Source organism: Copidosoma floridanum, unplaced genomic scaffold (genome assembly GCF_036245765.1).
Source record: "Copidosoma floridanum isolate Cflo_tuat_1 unplaced genomic scaffold, Cflo_Japanese_pri ptg000019l, whole genome shotgun sequence".
Lineage (NCBI taxonomy): Eukaryota > Metazoa > Arthropoda > Insecta > Hymenoptera > Encyrtidae > Copidosoma > Copidosoma floridanum.
The window spans coordinates 2,951,542-2,962,985 of NW_028321896.1; the positions used below are offsets into that span (position 1 = coordinate 2,951,542).

At 30.0% G+C, this 11,444-nt stretch overlaps 1 long non-coding RNA gene across 2 annotated transcripts; it reads right to left on the reverse strand.

Moving 5' to 3' along the window:
• Positions 1 to 2,805: 2,805 nt before the first annotated feature.
• Positions 2,806 to 9,748, reverse strand: LOC149374490 (uncharacterized). 2 transcript variants are annotated; one of them, XR_016293073.1, is made up of 5 exons: positions 9,657 to 9,748; positions 9,242 to 9,382; positions 9,028 to 9,174; positions 8,632 to 8,730; positions 2,806 to 3,890 (listed from the first exon to the last, which is right to left on the reverse strand). It is a non-coding gene; the product is annotated as an uncharacterized LOC149374490 (long non-coding RNA). The 2 variants fall into 2 exon arrangements; XR_016293072.1 differs by lacking the exon at positions 9,028 to 9,174.
• Between the last annotated feature and the right edge of the window lie 1,696 nt (positions 9,749 to 11,444).

Consider the following 11,444-nt stretch of genomic DNA (forward strand, 5'->3'; position numbering starts at 1 on the left):
CAGAGACCCGATACTTTAATATTTTTATTTGTTGAGCCTGGTCCACTGCATGTAGACGATTAAAACTTGAGTATTCACATTTGTAAACGCCAAAATACACGACGAATATTATTAGACATCAATTGCCACAATATTTGTAAATAAATCGTTTGTTTAAGACTGACATAAATACGACGGCTTACATACATAAGCGCGCGTTCGCTCTGCTACGTCGGTAAGGTCTGGCACCATACTGCTAAATACCGACACCGCCCTTCGATTTGGCCTACCTACCCTCTACCCTCTACCCATTAACGTCCCTCACATTTTTAATATCAAAATGAATTACTTGACAATTTGCATGTTTTTTTTTTTTTTTTTTTTTTATGTTTTCGATGGCGCTCTTTTTTCCGCTTAAACTTAAATTGTATTGGCGGAAAAAAAAGAAAAAATTATCGAAACTCGCTAATTTGTGAGTTTTTGTCCTCAAATTTAGACTTCTCTGTAAGAGTGTCTCAAGAGACTCCTTTCTTATTTATTATACGGATAACATTAGAAACTAAAAACGACCTTATTTGCAGTACTTCAAATTTTATTGATCTAACTCGTATGAAAACACAATAATGAACCAAAAAAGAGGTAATCACAATTTGTAAAATTGATCAACGTAGTTGTTTAAAGTGATTGCTAAAAGTAAATAAGTATTATGTAGGAGAAAATTAATATTTACGTGGAATTTACCATAAGAATACTCAGAAATTATCTCATGAAAGATTTAAAATAATAAGTAATGCATTAAAATTGTAGAATTATAAGCTTAATAATTAAATGTGATTGAATACGTGTACGTATGACAATAATGGTAATAATGATACACTGAGAAGTCACATAAACTTATTCTTGATAACTTTATTACCTTTTAATAGGTATTGATATTTTAGCAATAATAAATACAAGTATAAAATTACTGCGTGAGTATACATACAAAATATTTTAACTTAACTTAAAATTACCTTTAATACAATGTTACGATTAAATTTGGTCACTAACATATAAAATGCATGCTATGTTAACATTTTTTTTTTTATTAACAGCTTGAACTTTGTTCTTTTTGTCATCTCTCATATGCCAGTAACCATTTATAGATCTACACAAAGTTACATAGTGTTTTGGACTAGTTTCAAGTTGTGGTAGAGTAAAAGCTATAATACTGGTCAAAAAAAAAAGCTTACTGTTAAGATTAATTTTCGCTTGAAGCTTGGATATATTAAATTGGATGATTTCTGAATTCGGAATTACAGCGATGTAGTGATGATAAATGTATACTTTATCAAGTATGTTAGAACACTCATCGCAGCCTATTTTTTTGGACATCATTTTAAATAATTCGCCCTGAATATCGCAAATGTTATCATTAGTAAGTGCCAGATTTACTGTACAGTGGTTGTTTATTTTTTCAGTATTACACTGAGGACAATTACTTACTTCTTCAAAACTAAAATTTTTTCCCATTATTGTACTAAAAAAATCCGCAACCGTATCATTCAAGTAAATAGTATAACCGTCAATCGTCCCATAGTTTAAAAGAAAATAAAATCTATTTGTATACAAGATTTGTAACTTTCCGTTATTTACATAATCGCGTACTATTTTTAAAAATGGTGTACTTAACTCGTTTTTTGTGACGTCCAAACAAAAATTATTAAAATTTTTATAATTTTTTATTGCTTGAGATAACATTTCTACTGCACTGTCAAATAAACATGAACTTTTTTGTGTATATTTAATCTTATTTTTTTCTTTAGGAGCAAATCTATTACCATTTTTTATTAAGGGGTCTTTGTAGCTTTTTGATGAAGGCTTATTGTACATTATATTAATATGCTCGCAAGGATCGATGTACTTTGACAACTTTTTATTCTTATTACTTGATTGAGACGGCCGGATAACTTTGTTGCTACCATCATGTTTTGTCATTAAATTATTTTTTGGGGTCGAGTGACTAAGAGACTTGGATTTAATGTCAAAGTTTTTTTGAGTACTATCAAAAGCTTCACAAGAAAGTTTTTCTTCCGTTGCTTGAGTACTTGATTGAATACTTGGTATGTTTTCAGAAATTTGGTTATTTCCACTAAAAAAGAATTGATTTTCATTTGTTCCATTATTATCATAATCATGATCATAATAATAATCATCATCATCATCATCAACAGCAGCAGCGGTAGCATAAACATCATCCCAATTTTTAGTCTTTTTTTCTCCTTTATTCATCCAGTTTTCTTTAAAATTCAGATAACTGTGAGTTGAAGCATGAAAATCAATTTTTTTTGAATTTTTTTCAATTTCCTCAATTTTTCGAAATATTTGAACCGAATCCAAAATAAATTGTGTATGTTTTTTGACAAAAATTTCGATTGGTAACAAATCACTATTACTTTGGCTAATAAAAGTATTTAAATTATTAAAATGGATTTTTTTAATATCAGCTATTTCAAACTGAATTCTTGTTTCATCAGGTAATATTAGATTTGTCCATAAAGGAAAAAAATATAAGAAACGCGTGAAAGGTTTTACAAATACAATACATTGGTATGGATTTATGTTATGAAAATAGTCATTGTTTGAATTGGAACACAACTGTAAGGATTCCAGCCTTATACTTTCAATAAAACCATAAATTTCATCGCAATCTTGAGAGTTCTTGTAAAATGCATCTTTGTCGTTAAAAAACTCATTGTTGTATTCATCACTGAAAGAGTCACTTTTTTGTAACAAATACGTTATCTCTTCTCCAATTTTAGTTAATAGAAACATTCTTGCCTCTTCCGTATTACCATTTTGATATGTACTGTTTAAAAGAATCAATAAACTTTTTATGGCATTTTTAAACACAGAAAATTCTGTTATGGTTGCTATCATTATAATGCAACTCAAGTAAAATTGTTTTATTACAATATTAGAGTGGAAAATTTTGTCAATCATTAGTTGTAAGTGTTTTATTACAGGCATCATATCAACACTTATGGTGCAGTATGGTAGTTCAGTGGAACTGCCATTTAAAAATTGGAAACACTTAATGTTATAATCTAATAAACTACAGTGATTATATGCTAAAGTCGTGGATTCCAATATAATTTGGGAAGGCCCAGATACAACTTTTTTTGGAGCCACAATAGCTTCTCTTAATATCTCACACAAAAAATAATCGAAAAATTCTTTATTTTTTCTTTCAGTGATAACTTGAGAAACCGGAACAATGATTTCATTATATTTCATTAATAAAGTTAATAAAATTTGAACTCCACTCTCAGTACCAGATATATGTGTTTTGTCTACAAAATAATCAGATTCAACAAAAATTAATGGAAGATTCAAATTTTTGACCATAAGTTTCCATATATCAATTTGATCCGGTAGCCAATAAATTAAATGGAACGGACTTGCACTGATCTCTTTTATCATTGAAAAAATAACAATGTCAGATCTTAAAAGATCTAGTGCATCAATTGAGTCATGTAAATTGATGCATTTTTTTTTAGCATCATATTTTTCTTTTTCGTTAATCGAATCATCGTCCTTTTCAACATTACCGCTGCTTTTATGTTTGGCAGATAACTTCAGTTTAGTTAATAATCCTTGTCTATTTTCATAAACTCTCGTGTAGAGATTTTTTGGCTTTATTTTATTTTCTAATAATTGACAAGCAGTACTCCAAACTGGATTTCTTTCTTTTTTTAAGACTCCATTTTCGTCGAAAATGGAAAGAGTTTCAAGAATCTTGAATGCATCTTCATGCGACACGACTGGCTTTGGTCCTACCATTATAATTAAAAATTTGATTCATTAGACCTACACATCTTGTTCCAGGAATACGAAGCAGCACGTGCAAAATGTTTTCTTCTACAGCTTACCTGTAAAACAAAAAATAACTGTAGTGTCAAACTTAGCAATTAACAAAATTCTTTCTAGTATTGATTAGATTTATTACATGCATAGCAATTAGCAAGGATAAAATGTTTACAGTGAATAGATAGAAGCTTTTATTTATTTTTATTTGTATTTATCTATCATTCTATACACTATTTAAGTTTTTTTATGGGCACCTGTTTGTGGGGGGTGATAATTAAATCACTGACTAACAATGAATAATGTTGTACATTAAATTATCAAAAACACTTTAATGATTTATTGTTTTATCGCTGGATAAAAAATCCATGAGTTACGATGAGACAAGCATCCAAGTTCTTTTATCTTTTGGATGAATTAAAAGCAAAATGCAAAGATGATTAAGTATATACTGATAAGTGGTTATTTTTCTTATATCTATTTGGTGCTATTAAAAATTATAAATTAACTGGTATTCATATTTTGCAGGTACGACGTCATGTATAAGATTTAGGACATAGAGATTTTCATAGCATCTTTATTTTATTTATATGCCTCCTGAAAATTCATACATAATTATGGGCAAAGTACTAATTTCCCTATCAAAACTTATGTGGGATCGTACAGGGAAAAGTTGAACCGGAATAAATTAAAATATTACATCTTACTGAAACATAGAAATACTAATTAATAATTTCAATAGTCCTGAATGAGTAAAAAATATTGATTACAATTTACTAAACATGACCACCTTTGTAATGAAAATTAAATTATGAAATCGATTAAGCAGTTGATTCAACCTCGGATTCAACGTTTCAATGAATTTGTTTTATTTGTAACATGAGCATTATATCCCTCAAGTAGTTTTTAATCAATGAACTTAATACAGGTACAGTATTTTCCTGAATTGTAACACAGCGTTTAGAAAAAAAAGGAAGAATAATGTTAAATTTTTCAATAAGTTAACCTATTTCTCGTAACACACACCAATAACAGCAAAAACGACTCTTTAGAGTTTATAGCTTAAAGACAGAATTTTTCTGTTTTCTTATTTTGTTGGCGTTTTCCTATTGTTAATTGTTAAACTTACATTATTACCTACTAATGCATGCTACTTGGAGGAAGCACTGTAAATTACAAATTGAGAATTAAAAAAAAAAAACAAAAACAATAACACACTAATAAAACTATGACATAATCTTTTTTATCGACTGCCAGGCAAACTAGTTACATTTAATCTTTTACTTGTCCGCAAGGTGGCGCTCGCCATCCCATTTTTATTGGGCGAAAATATTTGAATGTAATACCTTGTCAATCAGAGTACAATCAGACAATAAATTTTGTTAAAAGGAATGGTACGCTGTGTGATATTTTTCAGATTATCAAGTTTAGTCTTATTAAAAAAAGTATGTTTATATTTTTTAAATAGAGTAATAAAAATAGTGGAACCGTTCCAGTTAAGTAAGAAGTTTTGGGTACATGAGAATGCTGTTATACCGATTAAATTACTTTTTGATTTTTCAAAAAATAGCGCCATTGAAAATTATTTTGCAAATATCTAAGCCAATAAAAATAAAGAGTCAATGTTATCTGAGCTAGTAAATAACACGTGGGAAAACTAAACATACTTGTACTTGCTTTTTAACAATTTTTTCAGTTATCGCTACTGTAGTTATTTTATGTACGTTTATTATTACTCTAGTTAAAAAAATCACGAAGTTGAAAAAAATAACAAGATAATATGATTTGAATAAGACACTGAATGTTTTTAACAAAAGTAAGCTAAAATGCCTGCAAAAGCTGTAGTTCAAGCTGAAAAAATTTTTAATGTTCTAAAAAATTTACAAGTTTTTGATGAAACAGGAAAACTATTTGTTGAAAATAATATTGTATGGGAAACAGCATGTGAGTTGTTGGATCACAAAATCAAAAGGCATAATCTTTACTTGTTTGTCCAACAAAACAGACAAAATATTTTGCTGCAATTACAAAATCATTCCAACATCAACAAACCTTTCAAATACATTATTCCTAACGACAGTGACATAGAAAACGAGTCTGATAGTTCAGTAAATAATGAGTACGACGAATCCGAATTCACTGCTAAACATACTACGCAAGACCCAAACCCTCATTGTTGCAAGGCTTTAAAATTTTCAATTCATCTGAATGAAAAAGAGTGGGAAAGTATTAAACCAGTTAGTGTAGTTTATGCAGATAATAGAACTTATACAACTCTGAGTAATGAATGGACAGATGTAATGGTAAAAAAATTTTGGGAATCTCAGAAATTATGTTGTAAGTATGCTTTTAAAAATAACAAGTTCTTTTCTGATGAAACGCTTCCATTCTTTGAGTTTCATGGTTATTGCACTGAATGTTTGACATATTTTTGTGGAGAATGTCCAAGACAGTTTTCGATGAACAGTACCACTGTATCTATAAAAATAAGTACATTTGACACCAGAAACATTCACCACTCTAAAAAAAGGAAATTAAGAGGTCAAGCCAGGAAAGCCGCAGGAAAAAAATTATTATACGTAAAGTCTAGCTGTTACAGAAAGGAAGAAGGCAAACAATTAAATTACTCTGATGTTGAACCAGCTTTTATGCAAACATCCATGACTCTTAGAAAAGCAAGACAGGAAGCAATTGATGAGGCACTGCAATTGAAAGGTCCTACTGCAGTCTTTAAGTCATTATTATTTTTAAAAAATAATGGTCACCCAGGCATCAGAGAAATCCGTAGATTTCCTTTTGTGGTTTCGTATTGGACCGATGAACAGTTGATGTTGTGGCAAGAGTTGAAAAAGAAAGATAAGCTGTGCGTATCAATTGACGCATCAGGAAAATTTGTTAAAAGTGTCACAATTTCAGATGACCAAACAGGATATATATTTTTGTATGTCATGGTTACACAAGCTTTGGGCAAAATTGTTCCACTTTGGCAACTGTTGAGCGAAAAACACGATACAAACACTCTTAAATTTGCTTTAAACGAATCAATGATTGCTTGTGCTCCAGTTCCAGATGAAGTTACAACAGACGGTTCGATGGCTTTACTCAATGCTATCTGTTTGGCTTACAACAAATGCACATATAAAGAGTATTTATGTTCCTGTCTTGATGTATTAACTCAGAAATGTCCAATAACTAAACCTTGTTTTATTCGGTCTGATAGGGCCCATATAATGCACGCTACTACGAAATGGAACTGTTTTAAAAATAAAAATTACATAGTAAAAGATTTTTATAAGAGATGCATAGGATATTGCATTCAAGTTGATAAGATTGAAATAATTGAAAATGTGCTGATGGCTATATTCATCATATCTATGAGTTCGACTTATTATCCTGAGTCAGAGATTGAAAAACGAAAAGAATGGTTAATACATAAATTCAAAAATTTTGACGACGAACCATATATGGACAGTATGTTAGAAAATGACACAGAAAGAGTAATTGGCTATGAGGATGTTGAAAATGAAGAAGAGACTGCTGAGCTATTGACAGGAAATAACATCAGAGAATACATAGAACACATATATCAAAAGGCTCTGACTCTTTGCAATAACAACGAAAATTTATTTTCATTACCTAATCCGTTTTATTGCCCAGATATTAGAGATAATATTTTTTATCTTTTTTCACAAATACCATCATGGACAAGCATAATGGTTGAATACTACAATTCCCCTTTTGAAGCAGCTACTTCAGCAAGATCAGAAGCTCATTTCAGGGAAATTCGAAAATTAGATTATATAAGCTATCCGATAAGCGCCAATAAATTTGTTCTTCGTCAATTAGATCTCTTAGATGGCAGAATGAAACTTTTAAAAGCAGCTTTGAAAAATAACGAGCTGCATCAAGTCTGCAGCCAAGGTCCAAACAATATGAGTTTAACAGACAATTTGCAAAAACAAGTATTTGAAAAAATAGAGGAAATAAAAGATCAGCCCGACTACATCAAACAGCCATTTATTGAGAGAGAGACCAATGCTTTTGGTCAACCTGACATTGACAATCAAAACCAGTTTGAAAAACAAGGATCATTCGAAGAATTAATGACCACCGTGTCCCCTTTAATAAAAAATGGATCGATTTCTGGCGCTCTAACTTTTGAGCAAGTAAAAACAAAGTACACGAACACGTGTGCTTTTGATTCGTTAACTGAAATTTTATCTCACGGTTATAATAACAACAAAAACTTGAGACGTTATATTGACAGTGGCCACCAAAATCAGTATTTACGTTCAATCCATACATATGTGCATTCTGAATTCTGTTTGGAACAATTATATGTAAATAGAGCAAAAATACTACATCCCATTGGAAAAATAAACAAAAATACTGTTGACTGTAGAATCAACGCAGCTCAATTAATTGATACTCTCCTAGGTGATTCAGATTGCTTCCTGATAGAAACAAAAAAAAGTTGTGAAAATTGTTTTTTTCAAAAACAGTATAGGTGCTACAATACATTGATTCTTCCTTTTGATGTTGCTCCTTACATACTCAATGATATAGGGGGATTCAACAACTTACAAAAATGTATAACTGAAATTTTTGAGAACCCAGAAGTTATTGTTTGTACTCAGTGTAAAAAACGGGAAATGAAAAAAATTTGTGATGTCGCAGAACTGTTATTTATAGAAGTTGAATGTATTTTCACAGCTAATGCAGGAATCTCAATTAACACTGAATTTCCATACATATTAACGGTGAAAGAAAAACACTACTCCATTATTGGAGTAGTTGAAATCTTACCTGGTGATCTGGCCCACTATGTGTCATACTCTTATAGTGACGGGGTATGGGAAAAAAGAGATGACCTTCAAAGTACCGTCCTTTACTTAGACAAGTTACCTGAAAATTTAAAAATATCATTGTTTGTATACGCTAAATTATAATTAAGATGTATTTAAATATTATCATTAATCAATATCATTAAAAGTTTTATGTAAGATATGAATATTACTCATCTAATAGCCTGTAAGTGCAATGTTTACATATTTTCTGATAAGCAATCAAGTATTTACATTGTAAACTTTTTTTTCAAATAAAATTATTTAATACAGAGTACTCATGTAGTATATCATTTTAAGCATACTAATTTAAAAATAACTTTATTCTAACAAAAGAACACATGTACTTATTACGCACCAACACTAGCCACTTTTGACATGCTTCGATGCATCTTTAAATAGATAGTGGTCAATGCTTAAACTTTGTCCAAGTTTATTACAGGCCATAAACAAGCTGAATGTTTAAGCATGTTCTTAATTTACATGATTAATCCCGCAATAATACCTACAAAAAACACTTATCTTATACAGCAGAATAAATTAGTTGTTAAAATGTTGAAGTATTAACATACCTCTTTTTTGTTATTTGTGTGTGAAAGCATTTTTTGCAGCCACAGCATTTAAATAATCATCATGTATACTTTTGAGGTGCACAGCATCTCTTCACCAGTGGACTCCTTTTTCCTTCTTCGTTTCTTTGTAGTTGTTCTTAACTAAAGAAAGGTTATTAAGCATGAAAATGGAAATTCATTGTACTTACATTTAAAAATAAATTTAGCAGCAACGAATGAAATATAAAAAAATATTGAAGCATTAAATTAAATAAATACATAAAATAGCAACTTACAGAATAATTCTTACATAGAAAAAAATACAATGCAAAGTGAGAAAAATTTGAGAGACTGACTATACCGATGCATTGATGCGGATTTTTGTCATAATATGCACAATTTTATTTACAAATATAAAATTTTACTCATCTCTTACCATTTTGGAGCCAAATAAATCCTGTCCTTTGCAAAACGATAACCATAAAGTCTACAGGTTAAGGTTAGGATATCAAATGTGTGTGTGTACGTTTTTTTTTATTGAATTTTGATTTAACTTAATTCAAGTAATGTATGGTGATTGTTTTTCCTAGTATTTCTTGTTTAAACATTTTTTTAAATATTTATAATTCGTAGAAAAATATGCGAAATAACACGCAAACAATTACAAAGTGACTAAAATTTTGGAGCACTCCAGCATAAAATAATAAATATGGGTGGGTAAATGACATAAAATGGAGGTTTCCGATAACTCCGATTTCCGACACGTACAAAATGTCATAAACATGTCAGGAACTGATTAAAAAAAGAAGACACCTATAGGGTACACAGCGGGAAATTCAAATATGTTTTATTTATTTCATACTCTATCCCTTACAGGTTTGGAGGGAAATTCAAATATACTAAACCTAATTATATATAACCCAAGTTCTTTAAACCCAATTGCCAAGGGAATGAAAGTTGAACTAGTTAATAAACAATTTATCTCGTAATAATAGTGTTTGACTTTTCTTCACAAAAGTTTAAAATTTGTACCAACACCATTATTGTTGATACAAACAAACTTTTTATTAACTAATTCAACTTTTATTTACAGGTTTTAACAGCTTAAATAGTTGTGAGATTAAAATGCTTGAGCTATGGAAATATGGCATTTAAACGATTAGGTTATTGTGGTGGGAGATTAAAAAAAGAGCTTGCGTTATATTATTTGTGGTCTTATTATGTTTAAATTTCGCGCTAATATAGCTGAGCAGACAGTTTGAAAATGGGTGCAAGTCTGCAAGTTGGGCACCCTGCGCAGCCCATACAAAATATATGACTATATGCAAATAATAGAAATACGATATTTTATAATTTTCATAATAAATATAAGCCCAATTGATGCAGTAAGTATTTAGTCTCAAGCCACATTTAACGCGCAATCGATTGGCGTCCAAAAAATGAATGTAGCTCAATTAGTTTTTGTGTAAATTGAATTTTAATTTTGAGTAGCACCCGAAACAATTTTTCATAATAAAATAAAAACTAAATGACGCACAATTAAACTACAAACATATTTAGAACGCGCAAAAGAAGCACAATTTTTTTGCTCAATTCAATCAATTAATTTGTTAATTACGGGTGCCCAGTTCACGGAGGTGTGAATTTGGCTCTGCTCGTCAGGCCCATTGTTATGCCGGAGCTCGTTGTCAATAAGATTCTTGCTTATCTCAGGACCGAGGATTTGGTCAACCTGGGCACGACCTGGTGATCCGATATTTCGTCACTTTGAATTTCTTTTTTTTCTCTCTCTATTGCATTTTCAAGCGCGTTCCAACATTTAAATTGTTGCTGTTAACATTTTTATTTATTTATATGTATATATTTACGTTAACAAGAGAATGTTTATTTTTTACACATTTATGACAAATCTACATGGAATAGAGTTACTTTTCAAATATTGTTGCATGTTTGGATATTTTTTTTATTTACGAGCATAGTTGAATAAAAATTAATGTACCCTTCTGTTTCCGATTAAGATTTATTTCTTTAACTAACGAGTACTTGCATCATAAGACGGTTGTTTTTTTCGAGTACTCATTTATTTTTGAAAAAAAGTTACAAATCAAAACTTATAAATAATAACAATGAATAAAATCTAGATTTGAGACCTAAAATATTTACCATTGACCCATGACTCGGAAATTTCAAAGTAATAAATAACAATTAATAATTAATGAAGGGT